General features: G+C 40.8%; 1 protein-coding gene across 18 annotated transcripts in view; it reads left to right on the top strand.

Annotated features, from left to right (window-relative positions):
• The window catches only part of NRXN1 (neurexin 1), a 1,245,618-nt gene that overhangs the window by 403,761 nt on the left and 816,010 nt on the right, over positions 1 to 25,847 (top strand). The gene's annotated exons all lie outside the window — the stretch shown is intronic.

Here is a 25,847-nt window from a genome sequence, read left to right as displayed (position 1 = left end):
GTTGTAAAGGACTTAAATTAACTTGACCTTTCTTGCTCTTTGTCCTTTGCTTCGTTCCCTTATGTCTTAGACTTTCTTTGACTGTACAGCATGAAAAGGGGAATCATTTTTCTTTAAGCAACTTGAACCTTTGCATAGAGTCCTCCTCTGGAGTATTTATCCAATAGGCAGAGGAACAGGCAAGAAGGGAAGAGAGGAAGAAGAAGGTGATGTCGGCTGCCACGTGCCTCCGCTATAGTCCTTTGTGTGACACACACATAATAAAAGAAACATGGAGATGAAGGTGACGACAGCCAGGTTCCAACTTGGACACATGCCTAGTCAAATGACATAAAAATACCAAATGATAGGAAGGAAGAAAGGAATGATGGGAAAGGAAAGAAAAGGACCGTCTGAAATAAATGAGAGATGTTACCATTGTATCTCATAAGAGAAATATAAATTGAAAATACTATGCAGTACCATTTCACACCTCCGGGAAGGGCTGTAAAGGGCTCTGGTGGCACTGTAGAATGTGACTTAGACTGCTGATAGAAGGTTGGCAGTTCAAACCCAACAAGTGCTCTCTGGAAGAAAGATGAGGCGACATGATCCTATAAAGATTCATAGCCTCAGAAATCCTATGGATCAGAATACTGTTGATGCAATGTGTTTGCTTTAGGGGGCTTTGGGACTGGCTGTAAGGACCCCTAGTAGCATTGCAGGTTAAAACTTTGGGCCTGTAACTGCAAGGTTCCTAGTTCCAATTCAATGGCCTCTCTGAGGGAGGAAAGATGAGGTTGTCTGCAGAGGGGTGCAAATCTATGGAAAACATTTGAGCAATTTCTTAAAATGTTAAAAAATATTCACCATATGACTCAGCAATTCCACTTTTACATACATACCCAAGAGAAATGAAAATACATATGTATATCGATAAAACTGCATTATTCATAAGAGCGAAAAATGGAAACCCAAATGTACGTCATTTGATGAAGGAGTAAGGCAAATCTGGGGAGAGAGAAAGGAGCTTGGTGCATTTCTAGGACTGTCTGGGCATGGACAAGGATGATGATTTCTAAGTGTCCTGAAGCTCTTTTGAGCATGATGGAATATTAAGTTAGACTGTAGTGATTGGTGTGCTTGCACAACATTGTAAACTTGCCAAATCTCTTTGACTCAGACACTGAAAATGAGTGCATTTTAAAATGTGTAGACCATACCTCATAAAAATCAGTAAAACTATTTTTAGGGATAAAAATGAATGTAGAGATTTGGAGGTCAAAGGAGCCAAGTCACTGACATCGCCTCTCTGGATTTTACCAGAGGGGTCATCTGTCTGAGAGCCCATCCTGCCAATGTCTGAGGGGAAACCCTACATTACTCAGGGCTGCAGTACTTGTCCAGTGACCAAGAGCTGCTCATTAAGCCCCTGCAAGAATCTGCTCATTTAAATAAGGTTTATTATGGCTTGAATGTAAGCCGCTTTTTTTTTCAGGGCAACTCTGGGTGGACTATTGTTATGCAGGGCTTATTTTAACAGGAGTTAATTAGGACCAGAAAATTGCTCCTTGTTTATTATAGCTCCCAAGGCCCAGTACAAGCTGTACTAAATCTATCATTGTGAGTGATGGGGGAAAAAAAGAAAGGTTGGGATTAAGGGAGGGGAAAATAACATGTCTGTCAGCAAGTTTGCTTTTTTTTTTACTTTATAGAAATAATTTTCCTTTAGAAAGTCTTAGAAGGATAAAAAGCATGGCCAGAGGGAGAAAATTCCCATATCCACACACAAGACACATATTTAAAGAATTAAAAATGACAATGTCAGCCTAATAATACCAGGACTCCGAATTACTTATTTTCCTCATAATTTAATTCCCAGGGATTTACATTGGGTTTCGGGTTATTATTATAGATATCAACTCTTTTCTCACCAGTTTCTGAAAAACACTATTGTTAAAAAAAAAAAGTATTTTGAGTGGCAGATGAGAAACTTTGCTGACTGCTTTTTGCTGGTAGCCACAAGATTGGAGGCCCAAGGCCACTTTGATGTTCAAAAAAGCTCACCAGCTGTGGACTCGATTCTAAGTCATAGCAACCATATAGGACAGAGAAGAACTTCTCTAGTGGGTTTCAGAGACTGTAAATCGTTACCATCCTGCTGTCCTCCCATGGAGCTGCTAGTGGCTTTGAATTGCTGACCTTGTGGTTAGCAGTCAAAAGTGCAAGCTGGTATCCTAATAAAACATTTGGTGATCAATGTGAAAAACTAGGCAGTAAAAACTCCATGGTGCATAATTCTCCTCTGATGTACTTAAGGTCTTGAATTCAAATTGCTATCAATCGAACACAATTCATGAAGTCATTAGCCAAAATCCTCACTGCCATCCTGTGGATTCCAACTCATAGTGACCCTGGGGCCCAGAGTGGAACTGCCTCTGTGGGTTTCCAAGAACGGAAGGCTTCACAAGAGCAGAGAGTACTGTCTTTCTCCTGCAAAGTGGCTGACAGTTTGGAACTATGATTTCAAAGCTCTTAGGCACTGTCACTAGATATCAGAAATACTGTAGGAAAGCAGGCTTTTATCGTATAGATTTTTTTCCCCTCCTCATATAGATTTTTACTACTTAAAATTAACTCCAAAATAATGGCTACCTGTTGTATGAGTTGCATGTTATTTATTGGTAGGTGCATTGTTTGCTTGTTTGTTTTGTTTTGTCTTAAAATATCCAAGACCTTAACATTTTAAGTTACACGGAGCTGGAGCTGGCTTTGGACTTTGTAACTGGCACTTTTGGTTTACAACTCAGCAGTTAATGAAGAACACAGCCAGGGGGTTTAAAATAGACTATGAGAGACTGGTTTCCATTCGTTGTTGGTTCACTCGAATAGCTTGTATTAGTAAGTGTTTTATCACCTATCTTACAGGGAGGTACAAAGAACAATCCTGCATTTCATTGTCTGGCATTTGGAAAGGTGCCTGTTTTTCTGCTTGTTTGGGCAGGCATGTAATGAACTTGCACGCTGTTTGTTTTCCTGACCTGTGGAATTAAAAAAAAACAACCCACCTGACATTAACGACGCTGGAATGCTGGGCTGCCGTGGATAGGTTTATTGTTGTGTGTTCTGTCTCAGCCATCATTTGGAGCCATTTGTAGTCGATATTTACATTTCAGAGCAGGTTCTCATGAGACTCCATGGAAAGAGCGCACAGAACCGGAAAGAGTATCTCATCCTGGGAGTACTGTGTGGACATCCCCACCGGCACAGCATGCCCTGTTACTTCTGAGTCACAGACAGACATCTGCGAGGACCTAAAGCACCTTGCATACTTTCTTGTACGTGGAGATGCCGGGATGAGAGATACCGCGTCACACCGCAGGGGCCTCGCGTTCACGGTCTTTTCTTTATCAGAACCTCTCTCCTACCTGTCGTACCATCACATAAATAAAAAGGATGCTGTCAGCACACTACTCCTGCGGCAGACTTTATATTACACCTGCACACCCAAAGGGCAGTGCTGGAGTGAGGCAGTTCTTCACTGTCTTCAGGGAAAAACGCGGTTTTGTTTATTATTTATTTATTTGTTGTTTATTTTTATTGGCTAGGCATTGGGAGAAATAGACAGCTGGGGGATGACTATGCACACTGCTGGTGTCTGCCCTATTTTCATCTGGGCCCTGACCACTTGTGGCTGGTACACAGCGATCAATTGACAGCTGCAGCAGGTTCCTCTTCCTTAATTTTGGGCACAGAATGAGAGCAATGATGGCATACATGCACATTTGGTTCGTGCCATTAGGCAAAGCAGTCTCTGCAGCATGGAAGTCAGGGTTGTGTGCCACTCACCGGGACGCACTTGTAACTCCAGACAACTCCACGTGATCCAGAGCACAGCTGTACCCCCTAGGGTTTCAGAATCATCTCCCCAGACCTTTCCTCTACGGCACCTGTGGGTTCAAATGGCCAACTTTTAGGTTAATAGCCAAATAGTTAACCAGTTGAGGCACCGATGGACTAGTGCTAGAGGTTCATAAAACACCCTTCCCTTTAAGTCTAGGATGAGGATTTGAAGGTAGTAATTTAGAGGTCCTTCACGCTAATTGCTCTTAATCTTTTAAGAAATCGAATGAGAACATGTGGATTATGTATCAGTCCCATTTAACAGATAAGTCATGTTTAATTAATCTGATTATGCCTCCTTGTGGGCATGGCCTTTTCCTGAGCCTTCATCTTTCTGTTGACATGCCGGACAGGGCCATGCTGGGTCCCACAAGGACCTCTTTCTCTGCTTCACCTTCCTGTTGAGCAGACATTCTTGTTGACAAGCCACATGGAGACAGGCAGCCAGAGTTTTAGAGCTGGAGAAGCCACGTGGAGACGCCTGTCAGCGCTGAGATGCTTCCACTGCCATTGGATCCATTAGACGGTTCACCTACCAGCTTGGGATCTTCCTGTATTTAGCATCCATGTATGTGTTGCATGAGTCTGAAGAGGAATGTATTGGACATATGGGTTATTTCAGACGTAAAGACCTGTGTGGGATGTTCTCTCAAAATACAATTGCTCTTTGATATTGAGCTCTATCTTACACACATCTGAGTGTTTCTGGACCCATTTCTCTAGTCAACCCAGCCTCACGCAACAGCCAATGACTCAACCAAGAAAAGAGGCAAGCCTATTTGGTCAACAGAAGTTTCACACTTGATTCTGTCACCTTTAGGTCTCATTTGCACATGCCCCTGTGAGGTGAGGGGACCAGAGCATTTGCTTCCCAGAGATCATACCAAGTGGAATCTGGAAGGGTATCAGTGTTCAAAGTGTTCAAAGAGATCTGCTGAGCACAGTAATTTACTGTGATATTTTAAAACCCAATTTTGCATATATTTTCCTTGAAAAGGGTCTCCTTTTCTAGCACACAAATGAGTCTAAACTAAACAGATTTTGTTCTTCCTTAGTCTCATATGCTGATAAAGAAAATAAATTAGCACACTCCAGCAGAGAAGGTCTTAAATTAAGCTGAATTCACTGTTGGGCAAGTCAGGGAAAAACAAAACAGAGGGATTAGGGTGGGAGGGAGAGCAGTTTGGATTAATTGACTAAGAACTGGGAGGCCATTCACTGTGAGGATTTAGTTAGATTTGCATTAACACAAGGGAGAGAGAGTCAGTCCCTGGAAAGATGATCTCCAAAATAGAGGTAAATGTGGTTTGCAAAATTGGGGGTTGCCAAGTCTGTGGGGGAAGCAGATGGTTACAGTGTGACTGGTTACAGTGGATGAGTTGTGAGGGGCAGGCTGTTGGTGAACTTCATTCAGACCTATTCAGAGTTTTTCTGGACTGTGCGCACTCATTCATTCCATTGTTTGTGCAGAGTGTATGGTTGTGTTACCAAACATAAAAGGTCCCAAATGACCATCAGGTAGCTTGGTGAAGTGGTAGCTTGGTGCCCTGCTTTTAGGTCCTCACCACTTGCTGTCATACCCTTTAGGGCACAAGGTCATGAAGGAGACCTACCCAAGGTCAATGTCTTCTATCCATTTCACAGCTGAAGAGTGATGGCATTTGAGCATATTTGGTTGACTCTGCTTAACATTTTGTCAGCTTTGGTAAGCCATCACTTAGAAATAGGTATATGAAAGGGATTTTCCCTAACAAAAAGTGTGATGACAAATGCTTTCTACTAACGATTTCATCATTAGTATAGCTTCTCAGCATTTCCAACTGTTAAACATTGTTTAAAAAAATACGGTGATGTGTGGAAGAGATGAGGGTCTCTGTGGGGAAATTTGCATTATGTCATTGTTGGCAATTGAGGCTGTGTACAACCTAATGTGATTTGACATCTCTTTGGCTTTGCTTATAAAAGCAATAACTCATTCACAAGGCAGCATGACTCTACATTTATCATTTAATATTATTCACTTTCCCCCAATTATATAAAAAGAAAATGCATATTGTAGGAAATCTAGGGGACACAAAAGGGCTAAAGGAAAATACACAGTACATATACTCACATACATACAAACACATACATACACGCTCACACTAACATACACATGCACACAATACACAAACACACAACTATACAGTATAGGAACTATAATATTCTAATGTATTTTTTCCAGAAATATGCATTTATGGGCATGAGTATATACATATGCATGAAATATAAACAGACATACATATATGCATAATTGCAACCTTATGTATCACAGTCATTACTAAAGAATTATACAGTAAAGGGTATAAAATATTGAAAGAGTTCAGAGGAGGAATGGTTTAATTACAAAGGAATCCTTCGGCTCATTTTCAAAAAATGTGGCCCGTTGGGATAAGTCAGAGGAACAAAAGGAGAAAATAGCATCCAAGAGGAAGAAAAAAAAAAATACAGTATGTTAGATATGATAAGAAAATGGGTTCACCATACCAGTATGGGTATCATAAAGCTGAATAATTGAGGGAAAAAAAGTTTTTGTCACTAGTTTGGAAATGAATAAATGTAAAAAGTAAACTCCCTTTTGCTTTCCCATAAAAAGATCTCAGATTTGAAACAAAAAGCTAATTGTACTAGCTCATATCATAGGGCACTTATAAAATTTGGAAAGTGAACAAAGGAATTTTGAATTTTGTGGATACAAGATGCTTTTGTTTACCACCAGTCAGGGGGCCACCTCTGCTACCAAACTACCAGTGCACTTCCTGTTTCCAGTTGTTACTGATGCAACACCTGGCTGGTGCTGAGTGCTGCTGAGTATAGAAACCTCAGGAAAGAGCCAAGGACCCCAGCAAACTATGTCTTTAGGTAGGAGAAAAAGATCTATCATGACAAAATAACGAGGTATAAATTACTAAGGGCACATGAGGGAGGGGGGAAAGGAGAGGGAGGGGAAAAAAAAAAGAGGACCTGATGCAAGGGGCTTAAGTGGAGAGCAAATGCCTTGAGAATGATTGGGGCAGGGAATGTATGGATGTGCTTTATACAATTGATGTAAGTATATGTATGGAGGGTGATAAGAGTTGTATGAGTCCCTAATAAAATGTAAAAGAAGAAAAGAGGAGAAAAAAATGATTATGGCAAAGACCGTACAGATGTGCTTTATACAATTGATGTATGTATATGTATGAACTGTGATAAGAATTGTATGAGCTCCAATAAATTGTTAAAATTAAAAAAAAAAAAAAGAATAGCTTCTTCCACATATTTTCCTGACTCTTCTAAGACGTCTTCAATCTTAAGGTTTTTTTTTTTTTTTTTTTTTTTTAGAATTTCCAAGTTCCTTCAGGGATCAAAACTCTGCAGGTAATTCTGTAGGTGCTGGGGCTCCCCACCCCCTCTCTTCTGACTTAACTTCTCTTCTCTCTTGAAGTCCCAACGGAAGAGTTGTCTCTTTTGCAGGACAGTCCTTCTTGAAAGCCTATTAAGTACCTGTCTTCAAGGCACTTGTTGCTGGCGGATTGTCAGTGATTACTTGTTTACTGTGTTCTCAATGTTGCTTCCTTTCACCTCCCCTAAACGCAGACCAGGAATGTTAACCTTGCTTAGAATAACAAATCTATCTTATATTTAGAAAGAGTATATTTAGATGTCTTTTTAATTTTTGTACTAATGTCCAAATTGTAAGTGATCCAATTATGAATGATTAATTCATTCAAAAGATGGTTACTGAGCATTTGCTAACTGCCAGGCACAGTCTCAGGCTCTCACCACAACACTAACACAAAACAAAGCTCATGTTCACATGGACTGTGAGGTAGTTAAAGTTTATCGTGCCAACCTGGCCGACAAAGACATGTGGGGTTAATTGGAGGGCAGAGAGATGAATGGCTTGGTGAGCCTCGCCTTTCTAGTTTTTGGTTCTCTTGCTCTTTGATCATTGGAGCAGGGTGTGGCTGCCTTAGCCAGTCCCCTGTTTCAGCTGGCAAAGCTCACTTCCTGCAAGACAACCCCAAGGAGAAGCCAAATGGACCTACCCCAATAAGGTTAATGTTGAACTGATGGGCTTGGGCAGCACTGGGTTGGGATGTTTTTTTGATGTGCACTTACCCTTTATATAAAACTCTCTCTTATACATATGTGTTTCTGTGGGTTTATTTCTCTAATGGACCCAGACTAGCACATTATGGTCCCTTGCAAGTGGGGTACTGGAGAAACAAATCGTAAGATGGCGAGTAGATGTTTGTTTGACCTCTCCCTCGTGTCGCCAGAGGTCAGATAAAGCCACACTGTTTACTCGGTTCTTTTCTGGGGAAAATACGGGAAATATTGAAATAGAAAGTTTATAAGCCCATTTGCTTTCAGCCATTAAAATTTGAATTTGATCTTTAGATGAGTTTAGACCATGCCTGTAAAGAAAGCTTTGTAAAGATATGGCCCACCCAGTGCTTTGGAGTACTCAGGAACCAGTAGTCTTTGTCAGAAGCTGGAAAAAATCTGGAACCATGAAGACAACTCCTCTATAGGACTGAACATTAAAGGGAGCCTGTGAGCAGGCTGAAATGCTAGCTAGATGACCACCTGGATCTACTTGTTGAATGGAAGTGGGAGAAATGCAGCAACAAAGAGACGGGTTGAGTTTGGCCACTGACACCTGTGGACTTGGTTTATAGGAAAAGAGATGAAGACAAAAGCAGGTTGACTTGTCTAAAGTTCATGACCTAGCAAGAGGGGGCTAGGCTGTCAAGCAATGGTGAGCGCCCATGGGCTAAAGGCAAGGAGACCAATGGGCATCCTGTGGAGTCTGAGTGATGCAGCCCACATTGAGTTGACCAGAACCTGACCAGCTGGAGATTGTTGAGCCTGTGAACTAGTGCATATTTTTGCTGACTTTATGGAAGGCCTGTCCAGATTTTACTTTGCTTATGGATGCAGACTTCAGAAGCTTCCAACTGGAATGAAGGCTTTTCATGTCAAAAATATAATTGTCTTCTCAGAGAAATGGGTTGATGTAATTGGGCAGTATATAAATTGGATACGCAAAATTGGGGGGGATAAAGGCATGAAGTGGTTGGCTTACAAACTTTCATAGGCGGGGGAACATATTCACAGGATTATAGGATTAAGGTGTAGGTGTTACTTAATTTCAATTGTGAAGCTAAAGAATTATGTACACCTGTCAAGTTGGCAAGGGGTGAATTGAGGTAGTTAGTTTATTGTGTCAATCTGGCTGATAAACACATGTGGGGTTGATTGAAGGGCAGAGGAATAAATGGCTTGGTGAACCTCGCCTTTCTAGTTCTCGGTTCTCTTGCTCTGATCATCGGACCAGTGTGTGGCTGCCTTGCTTGTTCTGTGCCTCAATTTGTAAGCCGCACTACCTGTGGGACACTTAACCTGTGGACTGTGTTGCTGTAATATGAGGTTCCTTCAAGACCTGCTTTGCCACACTATTGAAATTTACATCCTTTGAGCTGGGGACTGTCAGACCCTGTCTTCTGGCTGACTGTTGGTGACCTGCCTTGCTGTTTGCTGCCTGTGCCCAGATAGTCTGAATTTCTCTACAGAGGACTACTCGGTGGCCCTCAAGACTTGAAGGACTGCCAGTCTCTCACAACTGTCTCCTGGGAGTGAGTTGCTCTGAGCCATTTGTATTAATGAACTGTTCATTTCTTATGCTATCTATCTATCTAGATAAATATATATAATTATTTCTCCAACTAACATGATCCGAATTCTACCTTGCAGGACTGGATAGGGCAGAGGTTGTACACTGGTGCACATGGGGGCTGGAGGCACAGGGAATCCAGGGTGAACAATACCTTCAGGACCAAGGGTGTGAGGGGCGATGCTGGGAGAGCGGAGGGTGAGTGGGTTGGAAAGGGGAACTGATTACAAGGATCCACATGTGACCTCCTCCCTGGGAGATGGACGGCAGAGAAGGGGGAGAAGGGAGACTCCGGATAGGGCAAGATATGACAAAATAACAATGTATAAATTACCAAGGGCTCATGAGGGAGGTGGGAGCGGGGAGGGAGGGGAAAAAAAAAGAGGACCTGATGCAAAGGGCTTAAGTGGAGAGCAAATGCTTTTGAGAATGATTGGGGCAGGGAATGTGCGGATGTGCTTTATACAATTGATGTATGTATATGTATGGATTGTGATAAGAGTTGTATGAGCCCCTAACAAAATGTTTTAAAAAAATTATTGACATTCTCATTTTGTTTCTCTAGAGAACCCTGTCTAACATAGTATTTTAGTGTGAGATGTAGAAAATGGTAAATATTTTATAATTCAGATAATAGTAAATTATACATATATAAAATGGGGTATCACCTCCCCAAATGGAATTATACTGGACTGATCAGAGCTTTTATCATATGCATTTTCCCCATAGACAAGCACTGAGCAACTTGCCTTGTGTGGTAGTGCACCCAGTGGCATTGCCTGGGAAGGTTCTCTCTGATCACAGGTAATTTTTTTTATAAAAACAGTTTTGCTCAAACCTCCTTTTTTGTGATGGCTGATTTAAGAGAACCTCGTGCAGCTGTGAAATTCCCTGCTCTGGGAATAATGGTGCAGAAACTGTTGTGATGTTGAACACAGTTTAAAAGGGCAGTGCTGTAGGAAAACTCAAGTATATGACAGGTTTTCTCATTGCTAAAATGATGAAATGTCGATTGCTGACAAACGTTATTCTGGACATATGTCAACTTTTCTTTATGAAAATTTGAAATATGAAAATTTCGATTCGTGTAGCATTTGGAGTTCAGTCCATCAGGTCAGACTGTTAATCAAGCTTTCTATATAGAGGTTCTGGAAAGATTTTATAAGCATGTGCAACAAAAGCGGCCTGATTTGTGGCAGATGGGAGACTGGTTTTGCCACCATGACAATGAACCTGCTCATGCAGGCATCTCAGTGCATCCGTTTTTGACCAAAAAAAAAAAAAAAAAAGAAGCATGCCTCTCTTGCCCCCACACACCTTACTGACCTGCCCTCACTCCTTGTGACTTTTTTTTTGTTTTGATAATGAAAAGGGACTTGAAAGGATAGCAATTTGATGAAGTAGGAGAGGTGAAGGAAAAAAATGAGATGCTATTAGACATTCAAATAGATGAGTTTGAACAATGTTTCCAAGAATGGAATCTCAGATTTGCTAAATGTATTAAGTGTAAGGGAGAGTACTTTGAAGGTGATAAGTTTTCTTTTTGGTATAAATAAATAAATAAATGCCTTTGGGTGGGGAGGGATTCCGTTTTATCTTAGTACCTACTATTTTCTGAATCCCCCATCAACCCCCCAAAATTGAGGACTCTATCAGTCAATAGACACAGAACACTATCTGGTAAGTGTTGGACTTCTAACCACAAGGTTAGAGGTTCAAATCCCCCAGTTGTTCCAAGGGAGGAAGATGAGGCCATCTTCTCCATGAAGATGCACAGCCTTGGAAACCTTATACAGGGTTACTATGAGTTGAAATTGACTAGATGGCAGTGGGATTTTTAAAAAATTCTTTGTTTATAGAGAGATTAAAAGAAACAAACAAAGCAAGGCTGAGATGAGTCCTAGTAGCACTGCAAATTATACATTGTGCTGCTAACTTCAAGGGCAGTCATTAAACACCACTAGCCATTCAGCTGGAGTGAGATGAGGCTTTCTACTCCCATTTACAACATAGGAAGCCCAGAGTGTCAGTTCTATTCTACCCCGCAGGGTCTCTATGAGTCAGAATCTACTCAAAGTCAATTCAAAAAGGGGCTGAGTGGTACAGATATAAATTGTCCTGGAGGGGCGCCTTGGCTATTTTTAGTAGTCTTGTAGTAGTTATTTTCTTAGAAATGAAAACGTAGAGGCGCATTTCTGTACAGTTGGTAGAAAAACACTGCTTTCGAGGTTGTTTCTTTGGATGTTTATGTCAGGCTACATTTTGTATGTGCCTATATTTCACATATTAGTTTTAACATTGTGTGTGTACGTAAAAATATGTCCTTTTAAAACCTATAAATACTACCCTAGTTTTGCTTCTCTAATTAGCTTAAACTGCAAAAGTTTTTATTTCCTGGAGTGCTGGACTTCAGTAATAAAATTTCCAGAGTAAAGTTCTTTGCACTACTAATGCAATTTTATGACCTTGGGATTTGTTATTGCTTAATATAGTGAAAAATATTTTTTTTCAATCAGGCAAGTAGAATGAGTTTGGAGGATATAGAATATCCTCCAGTGAGCTGATAAGAGAATATCCCTGTCACATAAATTTATGGGGTTAAATACCAGTAACCATCCCTCGCCCACCAGGCCTTGAGGACAATGACCCAAATTAGAACAGCCAGTCCACAAAGAGGACCACATGGCCAGCCCCACTATGAATCATGACGCCCCTCACTGACCCAAAGCCCTGCGGGGGACAGCACTGGAGACACAGTGTGGGAATAGCGCCCCACCTGATCCCGCCACACTGAGGCAAAGCACTGGGGTAGTGTAGCGGAACAGCCAGGGAATGGAGCGGCAAGTTCCCCAGGGAATGCTGAAGGTGGACTTTGGGGCCAGGGTGTGGTGCCCAACAGACTGGCCTGGAAAACACTCCTAAAGGCCAACAAACGATCATTGAACTAACTACAAACTTTTCTTTCTTGTTGTGTATTGTTTTGTTCTTTGTTGCTTGGTTTTGCTCTGTCTTGTTTTTGTGCATGTTATTCTCTCTGCAGGTCTGTCTAAATAAGATAGGCTAGATGTACAATCTGGAGGAGAAAACAACAGGACCGACAGTTCTGGGGGGACATGGGATAGGGGAAGGTGGGGGGGGTAAAGGAAGTGGTGTTAACAAACACAGGAACAATGGAACAGCAAGTGATCCAAATTGGTGTTGAGGTGGGTGTGGGAAGCCTGGTAGGGCATGATCAAGGGTAATGTAACCGAGAGGAATTACTGAAACCCAGGTGGGGATTGAGCATGATAGTGGGACAGGAGGAAAGGCAAGGGAAATAGAGGAAAGAGCTAGGAGACAGAGCATTTATAGAGGTCTAGATAAAGCCATGTACATATGCAAATATATATGCAAATAGATCTATGTGCCTATATCTATAGGCTTAATATTAAGGTAGCAAAAGGACATTGACCCTCCACTTAAGTACTCCCTCAATGCAAGAATATTTTTCTATTAAATTGGCATTCTTTGATGCTCACCTTCCTGACACAACCACTGAAGACAAAGCAAGTGAATACGCAAATGTGGTGAAGAAAGCTGATAGTGCCCAGTTATCAAATGATATAGTGTTTGGGATCCTAAAAGTTTGAGGGTAAACAAGCACCCATCTAGCTCAGAAGCAACAAAGGCCATATGGAAATCACACCAGCCTGTGTGATCAGAAGGTGCCGAATGGATCAGTTATCAGGCATCAAAGAACAAAAAAAATTATATCATTTGGTGCACACCTCCATGATACGATCACTGAAGATAAATGGGTGCATAAGCAAATGTGGTGAAGAAAGCTGGTTGTGCTCAGCTATCAAAAGATATAGTGTCTGGGGTCTTAAAGGCTTGAAGGTAAACAAGCGGCCATCTAGTTCAGAAGCAACAAAGCCAACATGGAAGAAGCACACCAGCCTATGCGATCACGGGGTGCTGAAGGCATCCGGTATCAGGCATCATCAGAACAAAAAACCTTACCATAGTGAATGAGGGGGAGAGTGCAGAGTGGGGACCCAAAGCTCATTTGTTGGCCCCTGGAGATCCCCTTACAGAAGAGTCGCGGGGAGGAGATGAGCCACTCAAGGTGCAGTATTAAAAAGAAACACAACTTTCCTCTAGTTCCTAAATTCTTTCCCTTACCCCCTCTCCCCCATCATGATCCGAATTCTACCTTGCAAGTCTGATTAGACCAGAGAACGTACACTGGTACAGATAGGAACTGGAAACACAGGGAATCCAGGGAGGATGATCCCTTCAGGACCAGGGGTGTGAATGGCGATACTGAGAACGTAGAGGGAGGGTCGGTTGGAAAGAGCGAACCAATTACAAGGATCTACATGTGACCTCCTCCCTGGGGGACAGACAATAGAAAAGTGGGTGAAGGGAGATGTCAGACAGGGCAATATATGAAAAAATAATAATTTATAAATTATCAATGACTCATGAGGGAGAAGGGAGTGGGGAGGAAGGGGAAAAAAATGAGGACCTGATGCCAGGGGCTTAAGTGGAGAGCAAATGTTTTGAGAATGATGAGGGCAATGAATGTACAGATGTGCTTTACACAATTGATATATGTATGGATTGTGATAAAAGTTGTATAAGTTCCTAATAAAAATTAAAAAAAAAAACACCACTCACCCTATCTCATAATGGTTTAGTCCATAGTAGCCATGGAGATTAAACAGCTGGAGGTCTCTTCACAGTTAAAGTTGTTTGCATGTTTTTTTTTTTAATTTTGAACTACTTTTTTTTCTTCAAAAAAGAATATATGAGGGAACTTAAAAATTTTTCAGAATAATGGCATTGAGAAATAATGGAATTTCTTTATGACCTTTTTGCTGCCCTTTATAAGGCTAATGAGCAAAAGCTATTCTTTTTCAGATTAGGACAAGTTAAATGGAAAATGTACAGGTTTTTTTTCATAAAGTAGAAAGCTAAATGGGAGGAATTGGGAAGGCAAAACTAATTACATATTCTCTGAAATCATTGTGCACATCAAATTAATATAGATATCTATATCATTAGATGTGTTTGCTTTTACCCATGTGAAAATTATGAGTATGAAAAGTTCCCTGAGATATTACAGATTTTTTGCAAGCCAAAAATACAATCGATGACAGTGAATTGATTTGTGTATGGCATATTGTTTTTGTTCAGTTCTATTGAAAGGTACTCTTGAATGGATTCCAACCCATAGCTATCTTACGCACAATAGAATGAAACACTGCCTACTTCTGTGCCATCCCACAATTGTGCCCATTATTGAAGCCACTGTGTCAATCATCTCATTGAGGGCATTCATTTCCTTTACTGTCACTCTACTTCAATGGGATTATTCTCTCCTGACAACATGTCCAAAGTACATGAGACTGGATCTCCTATCTTGGCCTCTCAGGAGCACTTTGGTTGTTCTTCTTCAAAGATAGATTTGTTTGTCTTCTTCATAGTCCATGGTACTTGTGGTAGTTACAGAATCTGTTGTCAATTTGAGACTTAAGAGTGAAGGGATGGAGTTACCTGTCAATCAAGTCACAGCTAGATGACTTCTTTGGAGGTGCTAAGGAGATAAATAATTTACTGGAGGTGGGCCACTCACTTAATCCCTGTGAGACATTCTTGTTGACAAACCACATGGAGACAGATTGATGGCAGCCAGAGCCTAGGAGATAGAGTAGTCACACGGAGACCCCTGCTAGTGCTGAGATGCTTACACCACCATTGTAGCCACAAGACTTCCCACCCACTGGCCTGTGATCTTCTTGCATTCAGTGTCACTGCATGTATTTTGTGAGTCTGAAGAGGACTTTATAGATTAGTATCAGATATATGGGCTCATATTGCATTTACAGATTTGATCTGGACTGGGCTGGGAACTTTTCTCAATATTCAATTGCTCTTATATATAAAGCTCTTTCCCATATACATGAGTGCGTCTACAAATCTGTTTCTCTAGTCTACCCAGACTAAAACAGTACTTTTAATATTCTTTTACAACACTTCAATTCACATGCATCAGTCTTCCTTATTCAATGTCTGACTTGCATATGCATATGAGTTGATTGAAAATACCATGTCTTGGGTCAGGTACCCCTTAGTCCTCAAACTGACATCCTGGCTTTTCAATACTCTAAAGACGTCTTATGCAGCAGATTTACAGACTGCAACTCATCTTTTGTTCTCTTGCCTGCTTTTTCCAGTAGTATTGATTGTGGATACAAGCAAGATGAAATCCTTGACAACTTCAATCTTTCCTCCATTTATCATGATATAACCTATTGGTCCAGTTATGAGAATTTTGGTCTTTTTCTTTGCATTAAGATGTAATCCGTACTACAGGTTATAATCCTTGATCTTCATCAGAATGTTCTTCATGTCTTCCTCACTTTCAGCAAGTAAGGTTGCTTTGTCTTCATACCAAGGTTGTTAATAATGCTTCCTCCAAACCTGATATTGCATTCCCTTCAAATGGCCCAGCTTCTCTGATGATTTGATTACAGATCGAACAAGTATGGTGAGGGACTACAAGCCTGCGACACACCTTTCCTGGTTTTAAACCATGCAGTATGCCCATGTTCCAGTTGCGTAACTGCCTCTTGATCCATAAATGAGAGAGGAAGAGACAGAGAGAGACAGAGCGAGAACAACTAGTCTCTGTGTTCACTTGCAGCAACAAAGGAAAGAGAGTGTGGAATGGGGCCAAGAAATGTGTAGCTAATGGCACCTTTGAACAACTGCCTCCTCTGCAAGTACTAGATGAACTGGATGGTGCCCAGCTACCTTAACTGGATATTTGACCAAAGATTCCATAGAATTTTGCACCAATGGGGGAAATGCAAAGAACTTAAAATCTCAAGAACTTTAGACTTTCTGGAGCCATGAAACCTGGATGAATCCCCAAAATTACTGCCATGAGATAATCTTTGAACCTAAAACCAAAAATATCCCCTGAGTTCTTCGTAAACTGAAATGCATTTTAACTTAACTACTAAAGCATGTCTGCTTTGAGCCTTGTGCTCTTTCAAGATCTAGTTATTTTGGATCTAACTGACAACAGCAACATAAAATCAGGTTCGAGTGAATATTAATAGGGAGGAACACCACAGAAACGGAGAATGAGAATAGTTGCATAACTCAAAGAATGTGGACAGTGTCATTGAAATGCACATACAGAAACTGATGAACTATCAAACCGTTGAATATGTTCTGCTGTGGATATTTTCAGCAACACAAAAATAAAACAACTTATTTTAAAAATTACAAATTTTACTGAAGGAGATAAAACAGAGTGTATATAAATTGGAAACAAAGCACATGTCCTCGTAAAGGGTGAAATAGGACAATCCAATTCATCATCTCAATTTGAGCGAAGGGCAGGGGACCTGAAAAACAATTTGATTTCAAAAGTTCTGTGAAAACATAAACTTGCATAAAAGGCTAACATTTTAGCAAGATTATTTGGGTTAATTATCAACTTGATATTTAAAGGTGCTACAAAAATACTATAATTAAAGTAGTCTTATTCGGGCATGGAAAACACACAGTGTAAAGAAGAATCATCTAGAAATGGATGTAAGTCCATATGGAGTTAATGTGTGATAATAAACGATGTGTTTGAGAGCTGTGAGGGGGAAAACAGTATTTAATACACAGTGTTGGAAGAATTGATTATACTCTTGGGAAAAAAATAAATTTTGGTCACTATCATCATCCAAATAAAGAAATGTAGAAGTAATTGGAACATCACAGAAAAGCTAGAGGAAAATATATGTATTTCAGGGTAAGGTTTTATTTTGTTTTCTTAATTAAGAAATTAAAGCAGTTAGCCAAAAAGTAAAATAATAATGTGTTTTTAATGAGATTAAAACCAAAACAAACAAAAATTGTGCACAGGAAGATCAAATATTTTGTGGCCAAGTACTCATTATGCTAATCTTTTTAGCAGTACCAACTCATTAACCTCTGGATAAACGCTGCACTAGCTCCCCTTCCCCAACCCCAAACACAACACATATATTTTATATAGGAGAAGTGGAAGATTAAAATATTTAAGCCATTGTCCCAAACAGGGAGATAATACATGATAAGACAAAGTCAAAAGGATAAAAAATGTACTTAGGCGCTGTGTTCATTTGCAATTAAATTAATTCTATTATTTAAAAGTTGGCCTTTACATAGGTGTTTCCTTAAAGAGAAACTTGCATGCTTTGTACGGCACAATAGGAGTACCTTATTATTTTATATACATTCAATATGGCAATTTTAAAGCTCTCTTTATAGTCTTCAATGATGTTTAAAGCAACGTACTGGAATAGCACTCAGAATGCAATGGAGTATATATATTTTTCTGTATTTCTTAAAATTGTTGGGCTAGTAGCTTCCCTGACAGGTATTGCAAAGAGAATCCTATTCACATAAACACTTTTCCTCATAAATGTTTGTCTCTCGGGTAGGGAATATTAACTAAAAAGTCCATCATAGATAATTCCAACAGTTCCCTTCCATGCTTAACTGAATTTAACCCATGCTTTCTAAATTTTAATTCTCTGTAGATTGCCATCATTTCCTTCATTTCAGGTAGACTTCCAAGGTGAGCACAGGTGCTCACCTAAACCATTACAAAGCCTGGAAAACGCCATCTCGGGGCACTTTGAGTTGGATCCAACTCAATGTTAGTGGGCTTGGTTTTGGGTGGGCATTGTTCAAACCAATAGGGCTCATTAAAAAATTAGGTGCACCTATTGTAGCTAAATTCATGTCAATAATAATTCTTCCACTTCAGAGCCTTTGCTCATCTTCCTTGTGTGCTTTTTCCATCTTGTGTGTTTTCTTCCTTATAGTCTTAAAGATGATAACCAAATACTGCCTCCATTATGAACCATCTCTCAATACGTTAACTGGAAATCATCTCTTTTTCTTGTAAAATTCCATTCTATGTCTTGTGTCCTTCCCCATCGTGAATATTTTAAAAACTAGAACATGAATTCCTCTTTGTTTTGTCCAAAGCAATTAGTATCAAACATCCCTCACAGTAGGTCCTTCATGTGTTTCTTTAATTAACTAATCAATCCCCAACATTCCCAATGAATTCTCTTGCAATCAACACCCTATAAAATAATATTTAATTGAATCCCCTTTTGTCTGGGGCTTAAGGGTTTGTAACGCACCCAATGTGCCACCTCGAGATTTTCTTTTATTTTTTGTGCTTGCACACATTGTTGACATGCGTAGGGGAGTTGGCTACCACTCACAGCATTCCTATATGACAGTAGAATTGTCTCATAGATTTTCCTAGGCTTTAATCTTTCTGGGAGGAGATGGCCTGGATTTTCTTACGAGGATCCTCAGGGTGGGTATGAACTGTCAACCTTTCGGTTGTAGCAAGCACTTAACCATTGCACCCCAGGGCTCCTTATATATGCACAAACAGATATTGAATTGTGGAAGCAGTTTTGGGGGAAAAAAACCCCCTTGGAACGTGATTTTCAGAGAGCAGAAGTGAGGGCATCAAGACAGGGAAATGTGGGTGCAAGAACTGAGTGGTTGTCAGGGACATCTCTAACACCCGCAACAGAATTCCAAGAGGCTTTCAAAGTTCGGAGTGACTATTCTGCTGAATAACTGAATATACACATAGCCAAGATCTATCTCATTCCAAGAGAAATCAAAATTTTCTTCCCATTTTCCAAGAAAATCTCAGTTTTCATACCCCTTTGTCCTAAGAGCGGCCTTGAATCGACGAAAGCAGCCCACAGGGTGCAGAGAACACAGAACGGAGTTGGGATGCTTGGAAACACTAAACTGCCTTGAGGGAAGAGTTTGCGTGCGTCTCGTTGGTACAGCGAGTGCCATTGGGACTATGCCTTGAGGTGGGAAAGAAGGACTGCTCTGGTGCCTGCCTTGGACCTGAACCAGAAGAAAAAGAAAAGATCGTGAAGGAAATCCTGAGGCTGGCCTGAATCAAGCACTTTTCATCTTGACCTAGGTACCGACTGTATTTTCTCTCCTCCCAGCATTCTCACAGCCTACTGTTCTAAAAGTCAAGCAAGCAGTAGCAGATGAGGGCACTGGGGAAGGCACTCTTTGTCTTCGAATGAAATATGCACGTAGGAAGAGAGCAGAAGCAGACATTTATTAAAGCTTCTGGGGGGCAGCGTTTAGTCAGCATTTGGCTGGGTTACATCCTGGGCTGAGTTGTTCATGAAGGCACAGCAACAATAAAAGAAAAAATCAGCCCTCGATGCGTTTGTCTGTTAGCAGAAAGAAGAGGAGCTTACATACTTAAAATGTGGGCCACGTGATGTCAAGTTGGTGAAAGAAGGGCCTGTCGGGGGGTCACCAAAGGACAGGTGTTTGGCTGTTCTCAGAACTCTTTCAGGACCGGAGCCAACTTGACATTATAATTTATTACATTCCTTCCATAGTCTTCGTCTTGGAATATAGGAATCTTATCCTTAATGCTGATAATCAAATATTTATCTTCCATATTCTTCTTAACAACCCTTAAGATTAATCTCAGCAGTAAATACAAAGCACACTTAAAGACAGATTTTTTAAGGATTTTGCAGTATTTTCGTTCTTTCAATACTTCCGTTAGGTTTTGCTAGGAATATGTAAACTTTATATATTTGTGTGATGAAAGTTTTAAAGGTTGGTTCTATTTTTTATTGTGGCAAAATTTATGTAACTAGAAATTTTCCATTTTAACTGTTTTTTAAGGGTAGCTAGCTCAGTGACACTGATTATGCTTATGATGTTGTTTGACCTTCACCACTAATTATTTCCAAAAGTTTTCCAAATAGCATCTCAGTATTTTTAAAGTAATAATTCCACGTTCTCTCCCCTTCCTCTCTGGTAACCTCCCTGGTAACCTTTAGCAAACTTTCTTTTCCCCCTATGAACTTTGCCTCTATTCTAGACATGTAGGTAAATGAAATTTTACACTGTTTGTTCTTTGTTTCTGGCTAATTTTAGTCAGCATAATATTTTCCATATTGATTCATGCATGATGATTTCATTTCTCTTAATGGCTCAAAAATATTTGCCTTTCCTTAAGTTAGCAGATAAAACTAAAATAATTGAATTCAGCTATTTGAGGATTTCTGTGGAATTAAATAAATGTAGTTCTCAAAGTTAGTAGTGAGATTGTTTCTTAGATGCTATTTCCTTCAGGAAGAAGCACGGATGGTTTAAAAAAGTTCATGGAAATGTGTGTTTAAAAGAAAACGGAGTTTTTCCAGATACCTTTTAATGCCGCTCATATAAATTCAGCATAGGTTTCAGGTTTTTAACCTATCTATAAGGGATGAGTAGTTGTTGATATTATTTCACAAAAAGATTGGTCATTAAAAAGAAAACTATGGCCTAAAATAAGGCTTTTTCAAAGGTCAATCTGAATACTAATGTGCGGGAAAGAGGGAGAAATATTCTTGCATGGTCCCATTTTCTAAGGTGAAATACACCAGACTGCATAGTGATTCCTTAATTAATATGCGATTGTAAGACAATAATATGCACAAGTAAGTCACGGCTTAGTGTAAACCATAGCTTTAATGAACCACAAATATTGATAGCATTATTATTTTTAAGGTAGTACTCTTACAGAACCATCATTTATTACACATTCCATGCCCAAATCACATTTCGTTAAGTCTGAATTTCTCCAATATGACTGAGTATTAAAAACATCTGGGAAACCTTGAGAAATCTCAGTGTCCAGATTCTGGATTGGATTAATTACAGGACACTTTGGGGGTTGGCTGGGCCTTAGGTGTCAGCATTTTTTTAAAAAGCATTTTATTAGGGGCTCATACAGCTCTTATCACAACCACACAAATACATACATCAATTGTATAAAGCACACCTGTACATTCTTTGCCCTAATCATTTTCAAAGCATTTGTTCTCCACTTAAGCCCTTTGCATCAGGTCCTCTTTTTTTTCCCCTCCCTCCCCGCTCCCCCCTCCCTCACAAGCCCTTGATAATTTATAGATTGTTACTTTGTCCTATCTTTCCCTATTCAGAGTCTCCCTTCCCCCGCTTCTCTGCCGTCCATCTTCCATGGATGGAGCCCATGTGGATCCTTGTAATCAGTTCCCCCTTTCCAACCTACTTACCCTCTACTCTCCCAGCATCGCCCCTCACACTCCTGGTCCTGAAGGTATCATCTACCCTGGATTCCAGCTCCCATATGCACCAGTGTACAACCTCTGCCCTATCCAGTTCTGCAAGGTAGAATTCGGATCATGGTAGTTGGGGGGAGGAAGCATCCAGGATCTGGGGGAAAGCTGTGTTCTTCATCGGTACTACATCACACCCTGACTGACCCATCCCCTCTCCTAAGCCCCTTTATGAGGGGATCTCTAGTGGCTGACACTTGGGCCCTGGGTCTCCACTCTGCACTTCCCCCTTCATTTACTATGGTATATATATATATATATATATATATTGCATTATGCCTTATACCTGGTCCCTTTGGTACCTCATGATCGCACAGGCTAGTGTGCTTCTTCCATGTGGGCTTTATTGCTTCTGAGCTAGATGGCCGCTTGTTTACCTTCAAGCCTTTAAGACCCCAGATACTATCTCTTTCGATAGCCAGGCACCATCAGCTTTCTTCACCACATTTGCTTATGCACCTGTTTGTCTTCGGCGATCATATCATGGAGGTGTGCAGTCAATGATATGATTTTTTGTTCTTTGATGCCTGATAACTGATCCCTTCAGGACCATGCGAGCACACAGGCTGGTGTGTTCTCCATTTGGACTTTGTTGCTTCTGAGCTAGAAGGCTGCTTGTTTATCTTTAAGCCTTTAAGACCCCAGACACTATCTCTTTTGATAGCCGGGCACCATCAGTTTTTTTCACCACATGTATTTGTTCACCCACTTTGGCTTCAGCAGTTGTGTTGGGAGGGTGAGCATCGTAGAGTGCCAATTTAATAAACGAAAGTATTCATGCATTGAGGGAGTGTTTGAGTAGAGGGCCAAGGTCCTTCTGCCACCTTAACACTAAACCTATAAATATAGACACATAGATCTATTTCCCCATCCTCATATATATATTTGCATATACATGTCTTTATCCAGACCTCCATAAATTCCCCTTGACTCCTAGCTCTTTCCTCCATCTCCCTTGACTTTCCTCCTGCCCTACAACCATGCTCCGTCCCACCTGGACTACAGCTATACCTCTTCTCTACGCAACCTTACCCTTGATTGTTCCCCACCCGGCCTGCCACTCCACCCTCACTACCATTTTGGGTCCCATGTTGTTCCCTTGTCCCTGTGTTTGTTAACACCACTTCCTTACCACCACCCCCTCCCCCCAACCCAAGTCCCCCCGGAACTGTCGGTCCCATTGTTTTTCCTCCAGATAGTTCATCCAGCCTGTCCTATTCAGACAGACCTGTGGAGACAATAACATGCACGAAAACAAGACAGAGGAAAACAAAGCAACAGTATACAACCAGACAACAAAATTACAAAAACAAACCACTGACAAAGAACAAAACAAAACACATCACGGAAGACAAGCTTGTATTAGTTCAAGTATCGTTTGTTGGCCCTTAGGAGTGTTTTCCAGTCCAGTCTGTTGGGGCGCCACGCCTGGGCCCCAAAGTCCACTTTCAGCATTCCCTGGGGACCTTGCCACTCCATTCCCTTGCTGTTCCACTGCACTCCCCCAGTGCTTTGCCTCAGTGTGGTGGGATCAGGTCAGGTGCAATTCCCACACTGTGTCTCTGGTGCTGTCCCCTGTATCGCCCTTGGTCACTGAGGGGCATCATGTCTCATAGTGGGGCCAGTCATGTTGTTCTCTCTGTGGACTGGCTGCTCTATTCAGGAACATCATCCTCACAACCTGGTGGGGCAGGCTGTGCTCCACTCTCTCCTCCTCCCCCTACATCTGCTCCCATGTGCTCTGATCAGATATGTCCATCTCCCGGAGCTGCAGAACCAATGTCGTCCTTTGAAACAAATTCTTCTCAGAGGAGGGGTAGGAATCTACTTAATTTTTGGTGCTGGGGCCAGCCTCCCAGACCTCTCCACTGGTTCCCTACTCCACACCGGGATATTGCATTCACACCTTACGGCACTGGGTTGAAGTCTGGCCCCACTTTCCCTGTGGAGATATAAACAATACCCTCCCCTTGGGTGGGTTAGTGCCCCATGCCCCCACTCCCCTTTTCTTCCTTATATTCATCCTTTTATTTTCCTTTCCCCCCCTCCTCCACCGTTGTCTACCATGCGCATCCCTGGTTTTGATCATCATTTTTGTCAAACCCTACCAGGCATCCTATTCCCTCCTTGCCATTGATTTTAGAGCACTTGTTGTTTCCTTGTCTCTGGGATTGTTAACACACACTTCCTTTTCCCGCCTTCCCCCTCCCATGTCCCCCTTGAACCATCGGTTCTGTTGTTTTCGCCTCTGGATTTTAACCTGCCTGTCTTATCTAGATAGACATGCCAGTATCCTTTTTGACCATGGAAAAAGGAACTCATAGTAAAGATGTCTGTTTAACGTAAGATGAACTAATCAAATTTCACCCTTGGGGAGCTCAGAACTCGAAAGATGTTATCTCAAAACTTGGCTTCCCTGGCGCTGAGAAATAGAATACCAAAGAACACCAGGAATTCTGTATGAAGAACTGAGGTTGCTTTGATTTTCTTTTGTATTTTAATTTCTAAAAGTCACTTGTTAGACAAATGTTTTTTACCCACTGAGCAAGTTCCAAAATCCTTCTGATGAATTCTGGTGTTTGATTTTTAAAGTCAGAGCCCTATTGGAATCAGGAGAAGAATAAAATGTAATAGAATTGATTGTATGTGATGAACCAATCTCTCGACTAGACCTCTAGAATTGTATGTGTTCTGTACTTTTCTTAAGGTGCCCTGATGGGACTTAGGGCTGAGCGTTTACCCACAGCAAACCAAATAGCCACTGTAGTAGGAAAAGCTTAGGCTGTCTGCTCCCTAAGTAGTTATAGTCTTGGAAACTCTCTCATTGCTATCCAGTCAATGCTGAGTCTGGTGACTCTACAGGACATGGTAAAACTGACCCCGCGAGTTTCCCATATTTTAACTCTTTACAGGAGTAGAAAGTCGTGGCTTTCTGCCGAGTAGCCCCTGGTGGTTTCTAACTGAAAAACTTGCGGGCCACAACAAAAATTGGAGTCCTGTAAATCTGAACTAACCCAGTGGCAGTGGGTTTGGTTTGTTACTTTCTTGGAATAATTTTTAAAATAGTAAGCACAAGGAACCTGAAATGAGAAAGGCTAAGCTAGTCATTTTGTAGTCATTCAGTACTGCTATGGCTATGATAGATGAGGTGGGAAGAGATTATGGGAGAACCAGTCTATAATTGATAATAATGATTTCATAATGCTTATAACATGGGTACTCATTTATTGTATAACAGTAAGGCAGGACAAAATTACTACTGCCCGTTTACCAAAGGAAACAAAGACTCAGCTACATTTACTTGCACGTGGTCAGATAGAGCCAACCCCAAACTGGAGTGCTGACAACAGGCCTCCTAATTCCAAATGAAGGGTTCTCTCCATGGGGCTGGGGCAAAATCAAATTTAATCATTGTTGATTTTTCTTATATATATTTATAAGAAAATGTGCACTTTCATCAAGTCAATTTATAAAAAACATTCTTAATAATACTGGTTTTCTTCTAAGCATATATTACTTTTATAAGAGAAAAATAAATGTACTTAAATGGAGAAGTCCCTTAAGCTTGCAGAACGAATTCATCAAACACTTCTGTTAATATCCTGGCCTATTCAGGACTAGAATTAAGGAAGAAAGGATGATTACAACAAAATGTTTACCTCTGTTACACTGTGAAAATAATGTCCTTCAATATTTCTTTGTGTCTCTGAATTGTTAAGTTATTAAAATAAGAGCAGAACTGGCTCTAGAAGCCCAAGAAGGCTGCATGAGAAGTTCATTTTTAAAAGCAGTAGCCATCAGAAATCATTAAAGATATTTTTAACTCGACTGCGCTGACTGATTTTGACAACAGGAAACTATTAAAGATTGGCTCAGAGTTGGTTCCCAAAAAATGTATATTGAATGAGTCGATAAAACAGAGGCTCAATAAATCAGGAATGTTATAGAACCATAGAGTTAAAACACCAGAGATAATCCAGTTCCATCGCTTGGCCAGTGAGGAAAATGAAGTATGGTAGGAATACGTGGGCTGGCCATGGGCAGGACGTTTAGAAATGATGAGC

Source organism: Tenrec ecaudatus, chromosome 17 (assembly GCF_050624435.1).
Source record: "Tenrec ecaudatus isolate mTenEca1 chromosome 17, mTenEca1.hap1, whole genome shotgun sequence".
Taxonomy (NCBI): domain Eukaryota; kingdom Metazoa; phylum Chordata; class Mammalia; order Afrosoricida; family Tenrecidae; genus Tenrec; species Tenrec ecaudatus.
The sequence above is the reverse complement of the archived record's forward strand: the minus strand, read 5'-3'. Positions and strand labels throughout refer to the sequence as shown.